At 42.8% G+C, this 19,116-nt stretch overlaps 1 protein-coding gene across 2 annotated transcripts in view; it reads left to right on the forward strand.

Moving 5' to 3' along the window:
* Positions 1-13,740: 13,740 nt before the first annotated feature.
* Positions 13,741-19,116, forward strand: part of PXYLP1 (2-phosphoxylose phosphatase 1) — a 48,750-nt gene continuing 43,374 nt past the window's right edge. The window contains exon 1 of one of the 2 annotated variants that reach the window (XM_005527021.3): positions 13,741-13,827. The gene's annotated coding sequence lies outside the window, so the exon portion shown is untranslated. Of the gene's footprint in view, positions 13,828-18,742; positions 18,825-19,116 lie in introns of those variants that run through there. The other variant, XM_088061267.1, reaches the window with a different exon arrangement.

Here is a 19,116-nt window from a genome sequence, read left to right on the forward strand (position 1 = left end):
TCCAGGTGAGTCTTAAGCACCTGCAAAGAGGGAGGGACATTCCACAGCTGGGCATTTGAGTACTTTCATACTAAGAACATTTACTTTCTGTCTAATTGCTTTCCTATGTCCTTTCTTGTGCCTGTTGCCTTTATCCTACTGCTGTGCACTTCTAAGGAGAATCTGACTCCATCTTCCCTGTACCCCCTGATCAGGGAAGCACAGACTGTAGTAAGGACATCCTGTGAGTGTTTTCCAGGGTTAACAAGCCCATTTCTCTCTGCCTCACCTCTTCCATCATGTTCTTCAGCCTAAACCCTAAACCATCTTGGTGGCCACTCAAGGCATCGGCTGAGCTCCCTCCAGAATGTGAATATCTGTCCTGTACTGGGGAGACCAATACTGGATGTTATATCCCAGAGAGGTCTCACTAGTGCCAAACAGAGGGAATGATCACTTCTTTCGACTGGTGGTCACAAGAATACAGCCCAGGCTAGAGCCTCCTAGGCTTCTGTGATCCAAGGACACACTGCTGATTGATGTAATCTTGTCCTCCTGAACCTTCATTTTTTTTCTGCAGAGCTGCTTCCCAGAGATTTGGCTCCAGCCTGTCTGGGTTGTGAGGGGTCGTTCTATCCCAGATGCAGGAATCTGTGTTTGCTTTTGTTGTTTAACTCCTCAGGTTCCTGTCAGCCCGTTCTCCCAGGCTGTTCTGGTCCCTCTGAGGGGCTGCCCTGCCATCCAGCATGTTGACAGCTCTCCCAATGCTGTGTTATCTGCAAACCTGGCAAGAGAGCACTCTGTCCCATCATCCAAATCATTAATGAAGACATTAGTGCTGATCCCAGCACTGATCCCTGAGGGACACCAGCAGTGGCTGACTGCCAGGTAGACTTTGCATCAATAGTTATTATTGATGATTTCTCTCTTGACATGCCAGAAACCAGCAGATCTGGGGGAGATTTGTGTGTCTTATTCACATTTGTAGTGAGAGCACCAGTGGAAAGACACACACAGTCCATGAAGAGTTCTGGTTACTAGCGGTTTCCCAGTGGAGCTTAGTTTGAAAGTTCTGAGAACACCATTCAGGTTGTGCAATTTATGTTTTGAATAGAAAACATTGTCTAAAACTGAAGTCTTTAGACTGAAGAAGTCTTTCCAAATAATGATTTCTCATATTCCATGCATTAACGTGAGGTTTTTTCAAGCAAAATATGTAAAATTAAAAATATTTCCACATAATTCAGCTGGAAATCATTGAAAAGACCATTAAAATAAAATACAATGGGCTGAAAACAAAGTATTTTTGTAATTGGCAGTACTAAATAGTCCTCTTTACATTGTCTTGTGAAGAAAAAAGAAAGTATAAAATGTAAGAGGCAAAACTGAAAGCAGAGCATGTTGTGTAACTTGTGGACACTTAGGTAACTTTTGAGATTTATTCTCACAGCCAGAATAACTGGCTGATACTGAAATAATGCCTTGCCAGATTAACAAGAATCACTAGCCTAAAAAATGTTATTTTACAGCACATTTTAATATCAGTATTATCGGCTCTGGGACTTGTGTTCTATCGCTGGTTTTGACAAAGAGGACAAAGCAATTATGAAGCTGAAACATGTTTCCCATTTGTTGTACTTGAAAAGCCTTATAGTTAAAAGTGTGTATGACATCAGATTGGGTAATGTGTTAAAAGATGTTTAAAATGTACAGCAATAATGGCTGAATTACAGCTCTTTTCTTCAACTTCAATACTCTTCAACTTCAGGAAGCAGTCAAACTAATCCATACCTGATGTTAAGTAATATTTCTGTTCTGTATCCATTCACAAATCACCTGAATGTAAAGTTCTGCAAGATGACATAGGAGGAGTTTGGTGACCCAGTGAAATTCTAAGTTAACATAACAATGTCTCAGCTGTAACCTGTATCAGAAGAGTGAAATATACAAAGAGAAAATGAAATCATTAGAGGCAAGGCTGAGATAGTAAGGGAAGTCTTTTTTTTTACACTGCCTTTTTTAAAGAGAAAATTTGTAGAACAGCTGTTTCAGAGGTACTGCCTGGGATCTTATAAGATAAAACAGTAACCTTGTGGGCAGATCTGTCTGACCTGATCATGTTCAGATTTTTAGAGCAGTCAGACAATGAATGTCTCTTTCTCTCCAGGCAAGAAATTCTTCAAAATACCACTCCTGTGTGAAGCTTCATCTGTGTTTTACCAGGGAGCTCACTAATGAATGCCTTTGTGCCTATGTTCTGTTGACATTGAGGGCAAGAACTGGACATAATCACATGTGACAAACAGGCTGCAGCTCTAACAGTTTGTCCTGTAATAAAAATGTTTTGATGAGCAAAGGCAGAGGCATTGTAATTCAGACTCTGTATCTGCTGGGTTGAAGTGTGATCTTTCTTCAATTTCTCCTAAGTTTGGGTTTTTTTGTTGTTTGTTTTTTTGGGGGCAGGATGTGTGTGTGCTGGTTTACACTAAACTGTGCAACTTTAGACCCAGTTTGCCAGACTGCGGTTCTAATCTTTATGCACCGCCGCTGTCTGACACAGAGCAAAGTCTTTAGGGGATGAGATTAAACACACCATGAATCTCCATTTCTGATGAAAGCTCCATGGGAACTCCACTGGGATCCCTGCTACTTTGCTGCAGTCAAAGTTGTTTGAGCCCCTGTGCCATCCCTTTGTGCCTTAGGGAGACAGCAGTATCATGGATACAATGAGCATGTTCTGCTTTCATGCTTTAGGGCATTCATTGCAAAGAACAGCAATGCTTTCCTCTTGTCCTCAAAGCCACTTGTTTACCCACCTCCTTTGTTCAGAGCTGAAATATTTAGCTTTAAAACCAGAGAGGAAAACTGCCATTTTTATTTTTTTTTTTATTTAGCAGCTGTAGGAAAGTCACACAAAATCACTGTCTCTTTTAATCAGCTTATTTGTTTAAGCATGCAGGGTGGTAAATTAGCTTTCTTTTCTCCATGTGGTTTAATACCCCACCCATCTATTGGCTTAGGACAAAACAGGCCATAACCCAGTTTTGCCTGCTGTGACAAGTGCTGAGATTAATTAGATCTTAAAGGCCTGAATCATGAGATTCAGTATCACAAGGACCTAAAGTCATATACTAACTGGACTATGAATTTCATATTTGTCTTAAGAGTAAGTAATTATGTACATTTGAGAGGATAAACAATACACCCAAAACTGTCAGTGCTAGACTTTTGGGAAATAATGTCTTTTAACAATTCCACTACTTATTTAGCAATTTCAGTGAGGAAGCTTTTAACATACTGAAGACTACTGCAGTTAATTAACAGTTTATTCGATGTAAAAATTTGAAGGTATCCTGATTTCAGCTGGGATAGCTTAAACCACATCAGAAAATTTAGAAAAAGTTAAATATTTTCACCAGTGCAGAGGGCTTCTAAACTCTCAGAGTAGAAAGATCCAAAAGAAAACATCCTTACAATGCACTGTAAATAGGGACCTCTAAACATTAGACAGCACCCTTTGATAAACACAGATTATTTTATTGTCTGGTAAGAAAGAAGCATTTGCTCCTGGTGTGCACAAAAGCAAATAAAAAACCTGCATTCAAGCAATTCAATCTCATTTTACTCAGAGAAGGTTTAACACATAAACCCAACACTTATACAGTGGTTTTACTTCTAGAAGTACAAGCAGCCAGAAAAAGAGATATTAAAGTTTCATAGCACATCCTATGCAGGTTTTAGTTATCCTTTTCCCCAGCTATACATGGTCCCTCTGAAGGGCCATAAAGTCTTAAAAGGATTTACTGGAGTCACCTGGCAGAGCTGGTGTGTCAAGTTTTGATTGTTTTTTTGAGACACCTCAGGTCATCTCCATAATTCCAACCTGGCTTGGTTTTACTTCTCACGCAGGGAGGTGGAGTAAAAACTGACAGCAGAATATGAGAGGCAGCTTGCTTTATATCTGAACCCATTTAAAGGATTTTTTTTTAAAAAAGTCTTTAAACATGTCCTAATATTAACTAATTCAGTAAAACTCAAATACATATTAAATATAAGAATGCTTTCTTCATTCAGAATTTGCACTTGACAGTGGGTAAGAGGCTTGCATTGCTATCTTGCTTGTTAAAAGGGCTAATTCTCCTCCTCTTATTCATGCTGATGGAAACCTGAAATAACCCCACTGAGGTCAGTGGGGAATGAGAAAGCTCTTTTTGTGTGTCTGAAGTCAGCCTGCAAAATAAGCACAACCAATATAGACTACTTTAAAAACTCTCAGAATCTACTAAGACTGCCAATGCATGGGGAAAAAAACTGTCACTTAAATGTTGTTTCAAGTTCAAATTCAATTTTATAACTTCAGTTTTTGAGGGGAAAAATAGACAAATTTCGGTGGCTAATATTACTTTCAAGCTTCTGAAAAGAAATATCAAACTACTAGGAGTGGGGAAGGGTAATGAGATTCTCAAAATAGAAAACTCTTTTCACTTGAAGGCTGTCAGGAAAACAAACCCCCGGTTTCCTGCAGCTGCAGAAGCAGCCAGAGCTCACTTTAATGACAGTCAGTGAGAGAGAGGCAAGTTGCTCTATTTTCTCTACATTTGGGTTGCAGTTTACAATGTATACAGATGTTTGGTGTTGGGAAACACATCCAATCCCCAGCTCTCCCACAGCACAGACACGGAGAGGAGGTTCCACACTGGGAGTTGTCTGTAGACCTTTGTATAAGTGTCAGACAGAGTATTCATGCCCTGCCTGTCTGGTTGATAAGGCCCTGGCATGTATTCCTTACCATGCTATGTGATAAGGAAGTATTTTGGTGGATCCCTCAGGTCTTGATCCTTAGATAGGACCTATGATCCCTCAGGTGGGTTCCCTAATTAATTTTTGAAGGGACCTGCAGCTTTCACTGGGTAGTAACAGCAGTAAAATTCTCCCTGTCTGTCCAATAGCTGAAAATGAAGCTCTTCAATCTGCTGCAGCTGGGTCACTCTTCACTTGAGATTGTGGGATTAATCCTTTCTGACATCTCCATGCATATGGATGTGTTTGTTTTCAGACGTGTACTTGAGCTAATGAGCGTTTGGGCTGTTGCTTGGTGAATTCTTTTCATTATGGGCAATCTCATCCACAGGACTTGTGCTATTTAGCTACTCTCTGCAGTGACTATGATCAAATGGTCTCTTTTTATTGTCACACACTGCACATTATTTGCCTCTCTCACATTCCTGACTCAATACACTCCCATCTTTGCTTGATCTTGTCCTGCCCTTGAAACATGCTATTTAGCTGTATGCAAAAACTAGCAAGACAAAGACATCAGTTTTTCTGAAAAGGAAAAAAACCCAGTGAATCCTTAGACTGACAATGACAAATGATTTACACTGGCAGGCACTCTTCATTAACAGTGAATGCTGATAGTCTGCATTCAGCAGGACAGAGGTGACCTCCAGGACCATCATTTGGCCTGATATTTGTTCATTTAACCTAAAAAAATTACACTGTCTTTAATATACTAAAAATATAAAAATTACATTTCCCTCATGATATATGCAATAAAAGGTACTCTCCAAGTAGTCTTTTTAGCATTTATAATTTTACAGAGCACTCTAAAAGTTACAGGTTTTTTTCAGCCATCATCAGACCCACTGAAGTAAACTTCACTGCCATCACATTGCACATGCTGGACCTTAAGCTGTGGGAAAGTGTCATTCTCTTGACCCAGCATCACATTCCAACTCAGCATCCTGGCCCTTGCCTCTCTTGTTTGTGTTTGCCATGCTTCACATGTATCTGAACTGATAGTGGAAATCTTGTAAGACCTGATTGTTGAGAGCCAGGGATGCTCTTTGTAGAATAGTAAAATAACTGATTAATACACCACACAGTTCACTGAGGAAGGTGCCTCTGTGAATGGCTGTAAACAAGAAATGTTGCTCATATGGAGAGGAAACAAATGCTGTGGCCCTAAGGGTGCTAAGGTGCCCTTGCAATGCTGGCCAGCCTCACTGGTTGCCCCCCCCCCCCCCCCAAAGGCACCAGAAGATTTAGGGATTAATTGCCTAAGGATACCAAGTAGAATGGGGGGGGCTTTCTTCACAGAATGTACTCAGCAAAGATCTGTAAGAACAGGAGAAGCAGAAAGGAATCAGACAGTGCTACAATTGCAGTTTTCTAGATATTCTGGGAATACTGTCTGTTGCCTGCTTGTAACTGCTGTTCACAGCAAGTTCCTCCAGGCTGAATCAGTATTAAAATATGGCATTTTCACTTCCTTCTCTGAAAGCAAGTTCTCCTAAGACTGGAGTTACTCTCAAGGTTACTGGATTTGTTCCTTTGACAAACCTTAAAGTAGTAAGGAGAAAATTAATTCTTGAAATCCTCACCATATGTGGGTATAAAACAGAGAAACCTGGCTTAGGCAGGCTGACTGGTTTTCCTCTGACACACTGAGAAATACTCCACAATTCATTCATCTCTACATTCTACACAGTTCCTTATTTATTCCTACACAATGGGGTAGTGCCTTCTGTATGTTAATGCAGAAGAATTAAACCCTAAAAGTAAGGTGTATTCTGACATGAGTATCAAATGCAGCTAGAAAGAAATTGTATTGAAGTGTCTGGCTTTATAACTGCTTAGTATGTTACTATTCTTGCCTTGGAGCAATTACATGTGTTCATACTGGAAGTTCATCTGATACAGCAGGATATGCATGTACGTGTGTATAAGTCTTCTGCTGATTCACAGTATGTCAGTCAGTGTTAATTATAAGCAAGAAGAATTAAAATTTTGGGAGGCTGGATCTTGCAGTGCTATTTATCTCTACTTAAACTAGGACATGGCTCCAGACTATACGTGTCTTGCATTCTCAGCCAATGGATTTGTGCACAGAAATAGGATGCTAAGATACTCAGATACCTAAATTATTCAGTGTTATTCATACTTCAAGTAGCAATAACTTAATATTCTTCTTTTAATGTCTTCTTTTACATCCACCCATGTTTTCTGTGTTCATGTACATGTTGTTTCCTGATGGAGCATCAGCTCTGGATGCCAAATGGAGCTGTACCTGCTGGCTTTGATGCAAAGCAGAGTTAGAGCCTACAGCCTAAGGAGACTGACATTCCTGTTCCATATGACTTCTTTGCCTTTCTGGTGACAAAGAATACAGTATGAAAAATACCTGTATGTCAATACCAACTTCTGTTTGTGTGTGTGTGTTTCCATAAAGTATTCCAAGGCTTTTCCCCACATCACATTTTGGACAGCAGTGTGGGACATACAAGTGCCCTTGATATTGATTTTAATAGAAGAACAATGACTCAGGAAGAACCAGCCACCACTTTTTATTCCAAGGCTTTTCCCAACATCAGATTTTGGACAGAAGTATGGGACATACAAGTGCCCTTGATATTGATTTTAATGGAAGAAGAATGACTCAGGAGGAAACAGCCACCACTTTTCATGTGTTGCAAAGGTCCCTCGAGCTGGTTTGATGTGTATCAGTGAATGGGGTAGTAAGGAAGCTGAAAGTGATATCCATGCTAAAGACTTTTTTTCCAGGTAGATTTACCCAATTTTACTTTCTAATTTAGCAATTTCCTTGAGAACTAAATACAACAGTATTATCATATTATCAGATAATTAATTAATTAACAGTATTGTCAGATAACAATAATATCATGCGCTTAAAATTTTTCCAACTTTATGGACAACTCTTTAGTTTTGTACTGCCAGAAGGGTGAGAATTCTTCCCCAGCAAGATACCTGGGAATTCCTCAGAAGCCAGGAAGCATTCCGACACTAAAGCCAGTTTTGCTGGCATCTCACCATCTCATCCTAACTCACCCAGCAACAGAAGGGCTAAGAGCTGTCACTCTGAATAACTTTACTGCCTACATCTTTGGCAAGTTGAGTCTGAATTTAACTAAAATCACAGCTTGCAGCAAGAATATTTATGAACTAGGAAACCCTCCTGTAAGCGTATAAGGGCAATCTTTTATATATATATATATGTGTGTGTGTGTGTGTGAGTGTATGTATTTCTACACCCCCTCCCCTTCCTCCTATCTTCATGTTAGCAGCCAGCAATGTGGCCACTCTGGTTGCCTAGGAAGCTGATTGCTGCTCCTAAAGGATCTGTTTAAAATTCTGATCTGGATTCTAGTCAGGTATGTGAGACCCTGGGAATGGAGCTCTTGAAGTGGTGGGTCCTTTCCATTTTTCCCCCTCTCTCTGGCTCCTCTGGACTGGGAGAAGGCAGGTGTGCTGCTTTGCGAGACAGAGCAGCTGGACTTGGTTACCCCTAGAACCAATTAAGTGCTGGAAGAATGGCTTGCCTTATTCCAGGGAGACAGAAGGAGCTGTTTGGGATCATAAATGACACTGGAGAGTAGCTGTGTATGTATGCAGTTATTTTAAGTGTTGTTTTTGAGGCTTTTTCTATGCACCTGCCTCCTTTTTGGGCATTTGTACTTTCATCTGCATTGTCTGAAATGCAAATAAAAGCAATGATACATATTCAGACAATCTGAGACCTGTGTTTCAGAGAACTATGTTGAACCCTTTGTGGAGTTTCTTTTCAGAAGTTAATTCTAGTGGAAAATTACTAAATGGAGCTTTAAATAGGTGAAATAGTAAGCTGGACAAATAGTGCACCTATCAGAGAGGCAAAGGAGGATTCTCTCTCTAAGTCAGTTTCTATCCCATAGCTCTACTAATTGAAGAGATAAAGTAGGGTTTCTAAGAGGAAAGTTCCTTAACATTTAATTTTTGCCTAAGGCTGTCCTAAAAGTTGTCTGTCACACTCATTATATGTGCTGTTCAAGCCTAGATAGGCATTCAGAATAACACCTGGATAAAAGTCTATGAATACAATTACTGATTATCAATGCAACAGATATTCATTAAAAGAGATCTTAGATGGTAGCAAAAGCTAGAGTTTGAGTCACTTGTTTATGCTCTTAAATGAGTGTAGGATCTCATTTAGAACTGCTTTGAAGTGTGAGTTATGAACAGGAGCCCTTTGATCAGAACTGAGGTACGATGTGTCATAAGGCGTTATGCCAAAATAAAGAAGACACCTAAGCGTTTTCTCCAGGGACACTGAGCAAAATGAGAGCTACGGTTCCCCTACTGTGTCTTGTGCTAGCAAGCCCATGCTGGACAAATTGGGCTATGAAGATTACTGCTGAACCTCTGCAGTGGGAATGTCATTTGGTTTTCTGCTGGGGAGAAATCAGAAATGCACGATATAAGTGTTTTATTAGTGTACTTATAGAGCCTATTTCTACTGCATACATTCCTCACCGAGTGTGGTCCCACACACTTCCTCTTTCAAAAGCTTCAACTTAAATTTGTGGTTAACTTCAAATTAAATTGTGGTTACTGCTGCTTGCAGCAATTTCTCCATAAAGAAGTGACAACAAGCTCTTTTCTTCAAAAGATGTCACACTGCACACTTAGAAAAAGCACAACTGGAATGTGATGGGCAACATTGCCATGTGGTGATTGCTGTCCCATGAGTGCTGGACTAACTTTGTGGGTAGCTGACTGCACTGCTCTTGGGTGACTTCACTGGCCTTTGCCATTCTGCCATGCACTGGCAATACTCTTGTGGCTCCTGCTGCGATAAAATATGGACCTGCTGGGATCAGAGACTTGTATTTTAATCCAGTGGTTGATCTGCATCCAGCTTCATGCCAGTGGGATATGGAGAAAATAAGGAGGAAGTAATAGGCCAGACTAACTGTCCAAGTTACATTTTCTCAGAGGTCCTAATTTATTTTTTAAGTCCTGCAAATAAATCAGTGATTTTCCAAATGATGGGGTATTATATTCTGCAGGACACAGAATCATGAGCAAACAGCACTCTTCTGTTTACTCTGAAAAATAAATGGGGTTTTCTGTGATATTATCCAGAGGAAAGGGCAATATTGGCATGTACAGGCAGATAAGTCATATTCTTCTGTATCTTTTTTTCACCTAGAAACAATGTAGAATTTGTAATTATTATTTGGGATTTAATCAACCTGTAAAAGAGTAGAGGAAAATAACGAGATATGTGGTAATATTCCTAGTATGTACTTTAATTACTGATTGCTTGATTACTGCTGAAACTGATGAGACTGAGTGTGATGATATTATCAGGAAGTAAAGCCTGATAGCAAGAGATGAAAACATAACATTTAACATGATCATGATATTCGGCAGAATAGCATCTTTGAGGGTTGGATTGAGTGACTCCCTGCAGAGATAATTTAAATGCTGTAAAGCCATATATGTAGAAATGCTGATGAATAAGATAATAGATAGCCTCTAAGGAAAACAGAAGCTCCTTTAATGCAGCAGAAGAGTTAGAGAAATCTCTGTGAGTGGCTGTGGCACCATATCCAGATCGACAATTGCGACATTATTAAAAGATTCCAAAAGATCCAGTGAGACTTATAGTCTGGTAATTTAATGGGTAATGATATTTTCATCCTAGGAAGTTACAGGAATATAGTTCTTAAATATACATGAGTCATCAAGGCACTCAAAGCTATAAAATGAGGGGTAACTTTGTCAGGCATTGGGCAGATGCACCACATGACACTTGAAATGACATAGGAACATACAAAAAACAGTTGACATCAGACTTCAGGTATGTGGTGGTGAAAAGAGGCATAAATAACTGTTTTCAAAGAGGTTTCCTTTCTGACCTGGCAGTTTCTGTAATATATTTAAAAGCAGTAGGATTGAAACACAAAGCATTTCAGCCAATAATTAGAAAAATGAAAATAGTGCTTGCTAAGAATGTCGCCTTTTACTAGATGGAGAGTGAGGACTCTCTGAAGCATCCAGGCGTGTAGCTGAGAAATCCAGCCCAAGTCAAACAATGGAACTGAAAGAATGTTTCAGATCACTGAAACTCCTCTGTTCCTAAAAGAAGAAAAAACCCCCACCCACAGACTTAGAGGGTCTGAAACTGTTAGTGAAGAAATAACCCTAGAAGTGAAACAAGCACATGCAAATATTACTTCATATAAAATACTCTCACACAGTTCAGCAGAAAGTAGATCAATTTGAACAGAGTATCAAGTGATGAGATATGGTGGGGCTGTGAGTAACTCCAAGCCTGGCCCAAGGACAGGAGCTCCAGTTGCTCTGCCCTGTGAGTATTCAGTTTTTCTCCTCTAATTTTGTCTTTAAAATCCATGTGTATGTGGTTTCTGCAGAAATTTTTTCAGGATATTAACAACTTTGGAATACACAGTAATTTGTTTTATAAATATCATAATGACTGTCTCTATGGAAGTTGACTTCTTCTGTATGTATACACAAGTGTATTTTATTTTCCAAAGCAAAAACATCCTGTGAAGAAAATGAAATCCTCTTATTCCGTGGAGAACAGATTGACAGTTTCTGAATCCTAAATCCTTTTTGAACTGCACTTTGTTCTGGAGGGATGTGGAAATGCGACTGGCCTGGCAAACATTTGCCATCACGGCAAGTCACTGTTTTGATACAGAGATAATTGTTCTATAATGTATGTCTTCTGCTTTCTGTGTAGGGGAAGGCCAGATTTCTTTGTGCTATGGTTGGGCATTTTGCTATCTTAACATGCCCTAAAGTGATCTGGTGAACTGCAGTCAGAACTCACTGTCCATATCTAGGTTGTCTTCCACTCCTCTACCAGCTATTCTTTTTCAGATGGTTGACACTGGTTTTATACAAAATAAGAAAATTGTTGTGATCAATTATCTCTAATCTGATGTGATGCTGGTAGCAGGGAAGAACAGCTGCGCCTGCATTTGATGTGCAGCAGTTGTTTGCAGGCTGCTGAGCAGCTCTGGGGATGGCTTTTGGAGAGCAGCAGTGGGTAAAGGCTCTGTTCTTCCAATCTGCAGCTGAACAACCCCTTCTCGCTCTTCTATGCAGTCTGTTGGTTAAAACTAGATTAATTCCTGCTTCTTATCCCAAACAGAAAGTTGGAGAACCTCAGCACATTTCCAGATGGAATCATACCGGTTATTCAAAAGTACAAGTTTAGCCAGGAAACCATGCTCAGTCTTTTTTCTGGATATGTTGACTCTGTGGATGTCAAACATCAAAGAAAGAATATTTGGTTCCATGCCGCTGTTTGCAGGGCTGTGATCACCAGTCACAGCGACACAAGAGTAGAGGCCACAGAGATAAGCGTGTCTGCTGGGCTGGCAGAGCAGTGTGACAGCACAGTTGGAAGCTGGCAGAAGTATCCAGGGCTGCAAGTGGAACCGGGAGTATGAGAGCCACAGACATTCTTTGAGGTTTCTTCTTACTGTGGGAAATGGAAAAAGTTGAAAACTCTCAGAAGCTGTGTGAAAGCAGATTTCAGAATATAAGAATGTAAGGTCCCACACTGATGCCCAGTGTTTAGTGACAGTGCATTGCTTTTGTATGGAAAATCACTCCATGAAAAGCCAGTGTCCATAAAGGATACAGAGGAGTTCTGCAACTTTATTTGAATAAAGAGCGAGAGAGTCCACTGGGGCATACCTCTGTGTCGTTTCTCTCCTGAGGTTTCGGAGGGCACAGCCTCCCTTTTATCCTAAACTCCCGGCCACGTGTGTCCCTCTTCCTTTCCCAATTGCTGAGCTGATAAGAAGGTACAGCCTTCCCGAGCCACTTTCCACATATCCCCCCTTGAAGCTGTCATTTTACCCCAAAGTTCGGAAGTTCTGCCTTATGCAGACCTTGCCTGTTTCAGGAGCCAAGCTGTCTGGGCCCCATAATGAACCTGCTTTTTGAAGCTGGCAGAAACATTCAGACCCATTTTGAAGACCTTAACCACCATATCTTCACCCATGAAATTGTAAAGACATTGACATCTTTCCTATCACTTTTGATCACCCAGCATTTACATAGGCTCTGCATCCACATGCCAGGGGTAGGTGTGTAAAGGGAATTAGAGCATTCCCCAAATCTGCAGAATTTTAAAGTCTGGTTTAGGGATACATGAAAAATTTGGTGTAGTTGAAAGGTAATTAGCTTGCAGGATTGACCAAGCACCCCTGCTAGTGGAGCAGAATTGAGTCCTGTGAGGGGACAGTCTGCTTAGCTGGGAACTACTTTATTTGGAGCAAATCCTGGTGAGTACTGTGCAAGTTATGGAATGAATTCACTTTCATCAGCTGCACAAGAGAATGCGTTTGTTATATCTTTGTACTGAAATATGTGGCATTTCTCTCAAAGGGCCGTGCCAGCTTCCAAACGTACTCCCGGTGAGTCAAACATCCGAAGAACGTGCCAGCGGAGTCAGCGGCAGTAACCACTTCGCCCAGCTGCGGGAGATGTTCGTGCCGCATCTCCGGGGAACTGACAGCCATCCACTCCAACGCTGCAAGCTAAAAGCAGCGGGAAGTTGAAAAACAGGGCTGGGGCGTGGGGAACGCAGGCTGACCGCCTGCTGTTGGTCCCGGAGCCTCTCGCTGCTCTCCGCAGATGTGGCTGTGAAAGAAGGCGGCTTTAGAGAGCAGACACTTCCCGGCTCCTTGGCGGGCGGGCCGCGTATGAGGTGGTCCGCATCGGCTGTGGGACCCGCCTGTCCCGTCCCCGTCCCGTTCCCGACCCGACGTGTCCCGTTCCCGCCCCGCGTCCCGGCCGTGCGGCGCGGAGCTGCCCGGGCGGTGGTGGCGGCGGCGGCCGGCACCCGGCGCGGGCCGGCGGCGTGGCCGGGGGGCGGCACTCGGGCGGGCCGGGCGCTCGGCGGGCGCGGAGGCGCGGCCGTGGCGTGGCGGCTTCGGCGGCTCCAGCTCCGGCCCCGGGAGGAGAAAGCGGCAGCGGCTCCAGCTCCGGGGCCGGGAGGAGGCGCCGAGTGCGGCGAGGCAGGTAAGGGGCGGCTGCGGGCGGGGCCGGGCCCCCGCCGGGCAGGTGGGACACCGCCTGGGGCGCGCTGCCGGGAGCTCTGTGGCCGGAGCCCCGGTACGCCGTACCCGCGGTGCTCCGCTCCCCCGGTAGGGGCTCGGCGGAGCGGGCAGGCGGGCGGGCGGTCGCTGCCGACGCCCGGGGGCAGCGGGGGTGCGGCCCGCGCCCGGCTCCGAGAGGGGTGGCGGGAGCGCCGAGGGCGCGGAGCCTCGGCCGGCCCGGCCCGGCCTGGCGGGGGGGGGCTCGGCCGGCGGCCCCTCCGCGGGGCCTCGGGGCGGGTCAGCCCTGCAGCCCTGCCGCCGGACGGGACCGCGGGCCGGAGCCGGGGTGTGTGAACCCAGTGTGTGTGACTCGGGGTGTGTGGACCCGGTGTGTGTGACTCGGGGTGTGTGGACCCGGTGTGTGTGACTCGGGGTGTGTGACTCGGTGTGTGCGGACCCGGTGTGTGTGGACCCGGTGTGTGTGGACCCGGTGTGTGTGACTCGGTGTGTGTGACTCGGGGTGTGAACCCGGTGGGTGTGACTCGGGGTGTGCGGACTCGGGGTGTGCGGACCCGGGGTGTGCGGACCCGGGGTGTGCGGACCCGGGGTGTGCGGACCCGGGGTGTGTGACTCGGTGTGTGTGACTCGGTGTGTGTGACTCGGGGTGTGTGGACCCGGTGTGTGTGACTCGGGGTGTGCGGACCCGGTGTGTGTGACTCGGGGTGTGCGAGCGGGGCAGGGCAGGGGCTGGCAGGGGCTGGCAGGGGCTCGTCCCCCGCGAGTCCCCGCGTCCGAGCGTGGCTCGGCTGGCAGCGAGCGGCAGCGGGGCTGGAGCGGAGCTGCCGCGCTGCTCCGGGTACCGGGACTTGGCATCCGCTGTTGGCGCATACACTGTAGCCGGAGTGGAGCAACTTAGTGAATTCACCTGTTTCCTGATGCCACTTGTCTTTAGCGTGTCCCGTAGCATCCTTTTCATCGCAACTACTTAACCTAGATATTTTTAGGGCCTTAACCAGACTTCTTAGTGTATTTCTATGCTGCATATTCCCGAAAAATAAACTTGAACGTTTTGACAAGCATGGACTTTTCAATGAAAGTGTGTTCTGAGATGGACATTGTCCTGTGCAGTGTTGCCCTTAAAAACAATACAAAAGTCTGTGAAAGTGTGCTTTAAAATGCTGGGAAATAAGTGGTAAACAACACATTTGTAAGCACTGTAACCTGAATTTCTGGACCGAACACTACATAAAGTCTTTGACAGTGGAAATGACAGGGTAAGAAAAGCATGTGTAATGACTTTATGAGCCTTTTATTTTGTCTGGCATCATAGTCTCAGATGAGTACCTGAGTACAGATCTTGAATTTTCTCTTCTACAAATTTTACAAAGATATTTTTATGTGGTGAAAAAACCAGTACTGAATAAGTGGCTCTATCTTTGACTAACTGCAAAAGCTGTCACCTATAATAAGTTATTGTGCCAGTATTACAACAGTAATGGGATATTAAACCAGCACATTTTGGCAGTAAGTAGCTGTAATACTTATGCCCTGTTTTGAAGTCTCTAGAAGGAGGATTAGCTCAGACAGAATTTGTAGTGGGAGGGTGTGAGTGAGATGAAAAGAAAAAGCTGCTTAATTTTAATCTTCTCAAAAAGGTAACTACAAGTAGTGCACATGGTTAAAACACATATGCTCCTCTCTCTAATGGCTTTTAACTGTAGTATCTTGAATATATTATGTAAACTCAGTAGTGCTGAAACACTACTTTCTATAAGATTCAATCCATACTGAACAAGCTCCCTGTTCTGGGGCAAAGGAAACATTGAGGGACAGGAGGGTGTCACAGGAAGGTCTGACAACAACAGCACTGTAAAATGGCTTTGGTTTAACTGAGGCTGTGTCTGTACCTGTGTAGAGGTGTGCCTTGGGTTAGGCTGCAGACATTTACTTAAATTGTTTCATTTTCATGATTGGGAACTTAATTTTCTTTAACAGCTTTTTTTTGTCTTCTGAGGTTTCTTTGGTCGAGTTTTAGAAGTGGGTATCTTGGAGTGAAGAAACAGAAAAAACAATGCTTCATGGTGTACAAAATCACTGTCCCTATGAAGTGTGCTTCCTCCAGTGGTTTTGCAAGGGGATGTATATTTTTAAACACCCTAATCTCCTTAGACAAATGAAAGCTAAAGTCCTGTGATATTTTCTTATGTACATCTTTTTTTTTTTTTTCACAATCTCATAGGAGACCTTTGAAACTAGAAACAACAGAACTAGTTGATTTTTTTTGGATGCTTTTTCTGATGAAGTTGCAAATATTAAAAAGAAAAAAAATTCTTTTACATGTAAAGGGTTTGTATCTTAAGTGTGTCTGCATGTTATTGCCTAAAAAATAAATGGTAGATTCGTGTGGTTCTAAGTGTGGCTTTTATCTGGATTTATGGTGAGTTCTAGCTGCATATTCTCATCATCTCCCCACAGTTTTATCTTTTGACCAACAATAACATGTTGGCAATTAATTAAGTGGAAAACCACTGTGAGATATGTGTTGCTCACAAGCATACATCACATGAGCATAGGAATTAAATGTTAAGCCACCCACTAACATATGCTTTATGATTTAGATTTATGGTTTATGATGGATGCTACAGAGGAGGTGATGGTACTTTAATTCAAGAGGGTGGAGTCTTCAAGCCTGCCACTACCAAGAGGATGAAGGTGCTCTCTCCAGGAGCTTGGGAGTGTGCACAAAATACTCAGCTATTGCTTTGGCTGTTAAGAAAATAATTTGGTGAAGGAGGCATGAGAAGACTAAAGAAAATGGAGTTTGTTTAGGATAGGGAATACAGGGAAACTTTGGGAGTTACTGGTAGACTGTTACAAATAACCTGCAGGAAAATATATTGTGGCCCAGCTACACTGACAGGCACTGGAGCAGCACACACACAAATGCTGCCAGACAGCAGCCTCAAGGGTGAGAAAAGAGCTGCTTAGAAAGAACCTCAGTGGTCCAAATACTGGACAAAGAGTGTAGTTTGAGTCAAAACTGTCCCAGCAGTGCATCACATTTGGGAAGTGTTTGAACATAGCCTTTAATCTTGACTTTCGGGGAGAGGGAAACAGTAAGTGAGCGATGCATTGATTCACATTCAGAAGGGTGTATTTAAAAAATTCTGGCTTGGGTGGTAAATTATATTTCTTAAAAAAGAAAACTTAAATTTTGCAGCAAAAAGAGAAGAAATGTCAAATGCTTGGGAAGAGATTTAAATGTGGATTTTGTGCAAGATTTTTACTTGTATGGGCTTGAGTGTCAGGGTAATTTTTAATGGACTTGTATTAAAATATTGCAGTACTGATAAAATATTGTGCTTCAAAATGCATATTTTCTTATTTTCTGTGAAATGCTTTTGAAAATGTTTTCCGTAACAGGGAATGGAAATGCAGGCCAGTGTATGGCATAAATTACACAGAAACAGAGTTGGAAACAGTTGGTCATAAAGCTATGTAAAGGATGATGACGACTGAAGGTTTCTGTAGCATTTTTCCAGGATGATACTAGGAATGTTGTACAGACTGTGACAAGCTTCATATTCTGTTAAAATCAGGCTGCACTTTGGTGAATCCCAAAGAGAGTCCCCTGAAGCAAGCATTTACCTTTGCACACTAGGGCAGAAGAATTTGGGAAATTTTATTGTCTAAAATTTGTAGGGGAGGATACATGAGTCTTGACTTATGTCACTGTAGGATCACATGAGGTTTGCCCATATGCCTTGTTTTGTGCCATTTGGTTTAGGTTAGAATTCAAAATTCATGATCTTGTTTGTCTTGAATATATTAGATGCTCTCTGATTACAGCTGGGTGAGGCGTTTTCTTGTTCAGTGAAGAAATGTAAGAGTGGGAAGGTGTACTGTGACAAATGTCTCCTTTTAAAAAAACAGATAATGCCTGAATCATCAATGTAATGGTTCATCCTAAGCAGCAAGATAGAGCATTTTTTTTTTGCATTTTGCAAGCTGATAATAGAAACATTTGCCAGGAGGGCTACAAAGGTAGATGGTAAGTGTGTGATTAGGCACTAAGTGTTTCTGATGACAGGCAGAGGATGCACGGCATGATTGACAGGCTATTTCATATTGGTTAGAGAAGTAAACTAGGTTTTGAAAAGCTATACAGCTGGCATTTCTTATAAGTAACTGATTTTTGGAAGCTGAAATAATTAGGCTTATTTGTTTGTGCCACATGGTAAACACTTTCAGAACGGCTGTCTGGAAATACTCATCAGTGGCTGTTTTTCAGCTGATCCATTCATAGTTTCTACAGACACCTAAAACTTTAGCATGACCCAAGAATGAAGTCAGTTTCCCTCCAAAACTGTCAGATTCATGTTTTCCCTTATAAAATAAAGAAAAATAGACACCACGGCTTTGTGTCAGTGTCTGCAATAATAAATGTCACGGTTCCTTGTGGAGTGGAAGATGCTGTACTGTGCCTTCCCAATGCTGGCAATGGCTACTGGGAACCCTGCAGACAGCTGGTACCCTCTGTGGTTAATCATTGTTTGAAAGGGCAAAGTAATGCTGGCCCTAGTTCTTGCACTCTGCCGTGGATTTCTCATGTTCATTCACCTTCCCTGCGCCTGTGGTTGTGATGTTGGTTTGCTGATTGCTCCTGGGTCTGAACACAGCCTTGTGCTTCTCTCTCTGAAGATCTTTGGGTACCTTCATGGGGTGCTTCTGTGGGCTGATAAAATGTAGAACCAGCTAAGCAACTAAAGCAACAAAACTGCAGCCAAAGAGTCTTTCCACAGAAATGCTGGGACATGATGTTTAATGCCAGTGCTGTTTACCTAAACCTATTTTTATTTTTCCTTTTGAAGCAATAACTCTCCTGGCTGCACCTGTGTGTTCAGCTGTCTCTATCTGTAAGATGATGTGCTCCTAGTGGTTAGCTTGTGCTGCTGCCATGAGGATCCAGGGAAAAGCCAGGTATGCCCTTTTGCCAGCAGCATGGCAGTTTTCCCAGTATGTTGCCTGTGTTATTCCCCATTCAGCTCTCCAGCAGCCAGGCAAGTTGGCATTTGTGCAAAGTGCTGTGGGGAGGAAAGGGCAGCAGAAAATGCTGACTGTGTGCTAATGCATCTGTGTAATCACCATTCTGGGGCTAGATTGCAGGAAGTTGACAAAACTGCAGAATAAAGTATGTTTAATCTTGTTTTTTCCTCTCCAGTAGGAGCTGCAATGGGTAATAGTAGAATGTATGGAGAAGCACAAGTTTTCC

This window comes from Pseudopodoces humilis, chromosome 11, assembly GCF_049639895.1.
Source record: "Pseudopodoces humilis isolate 2021_Gansu_Grassland_sample_001 chromosome 11, ASM4963989v1, whole genome shotgun sequence".
Lineage (NCBI taxonomy): Eukaryota > Metazoa > Chordata > Aves > Passeriformes > Paridae > Pseudopodoces > Pseudopodoces humilis.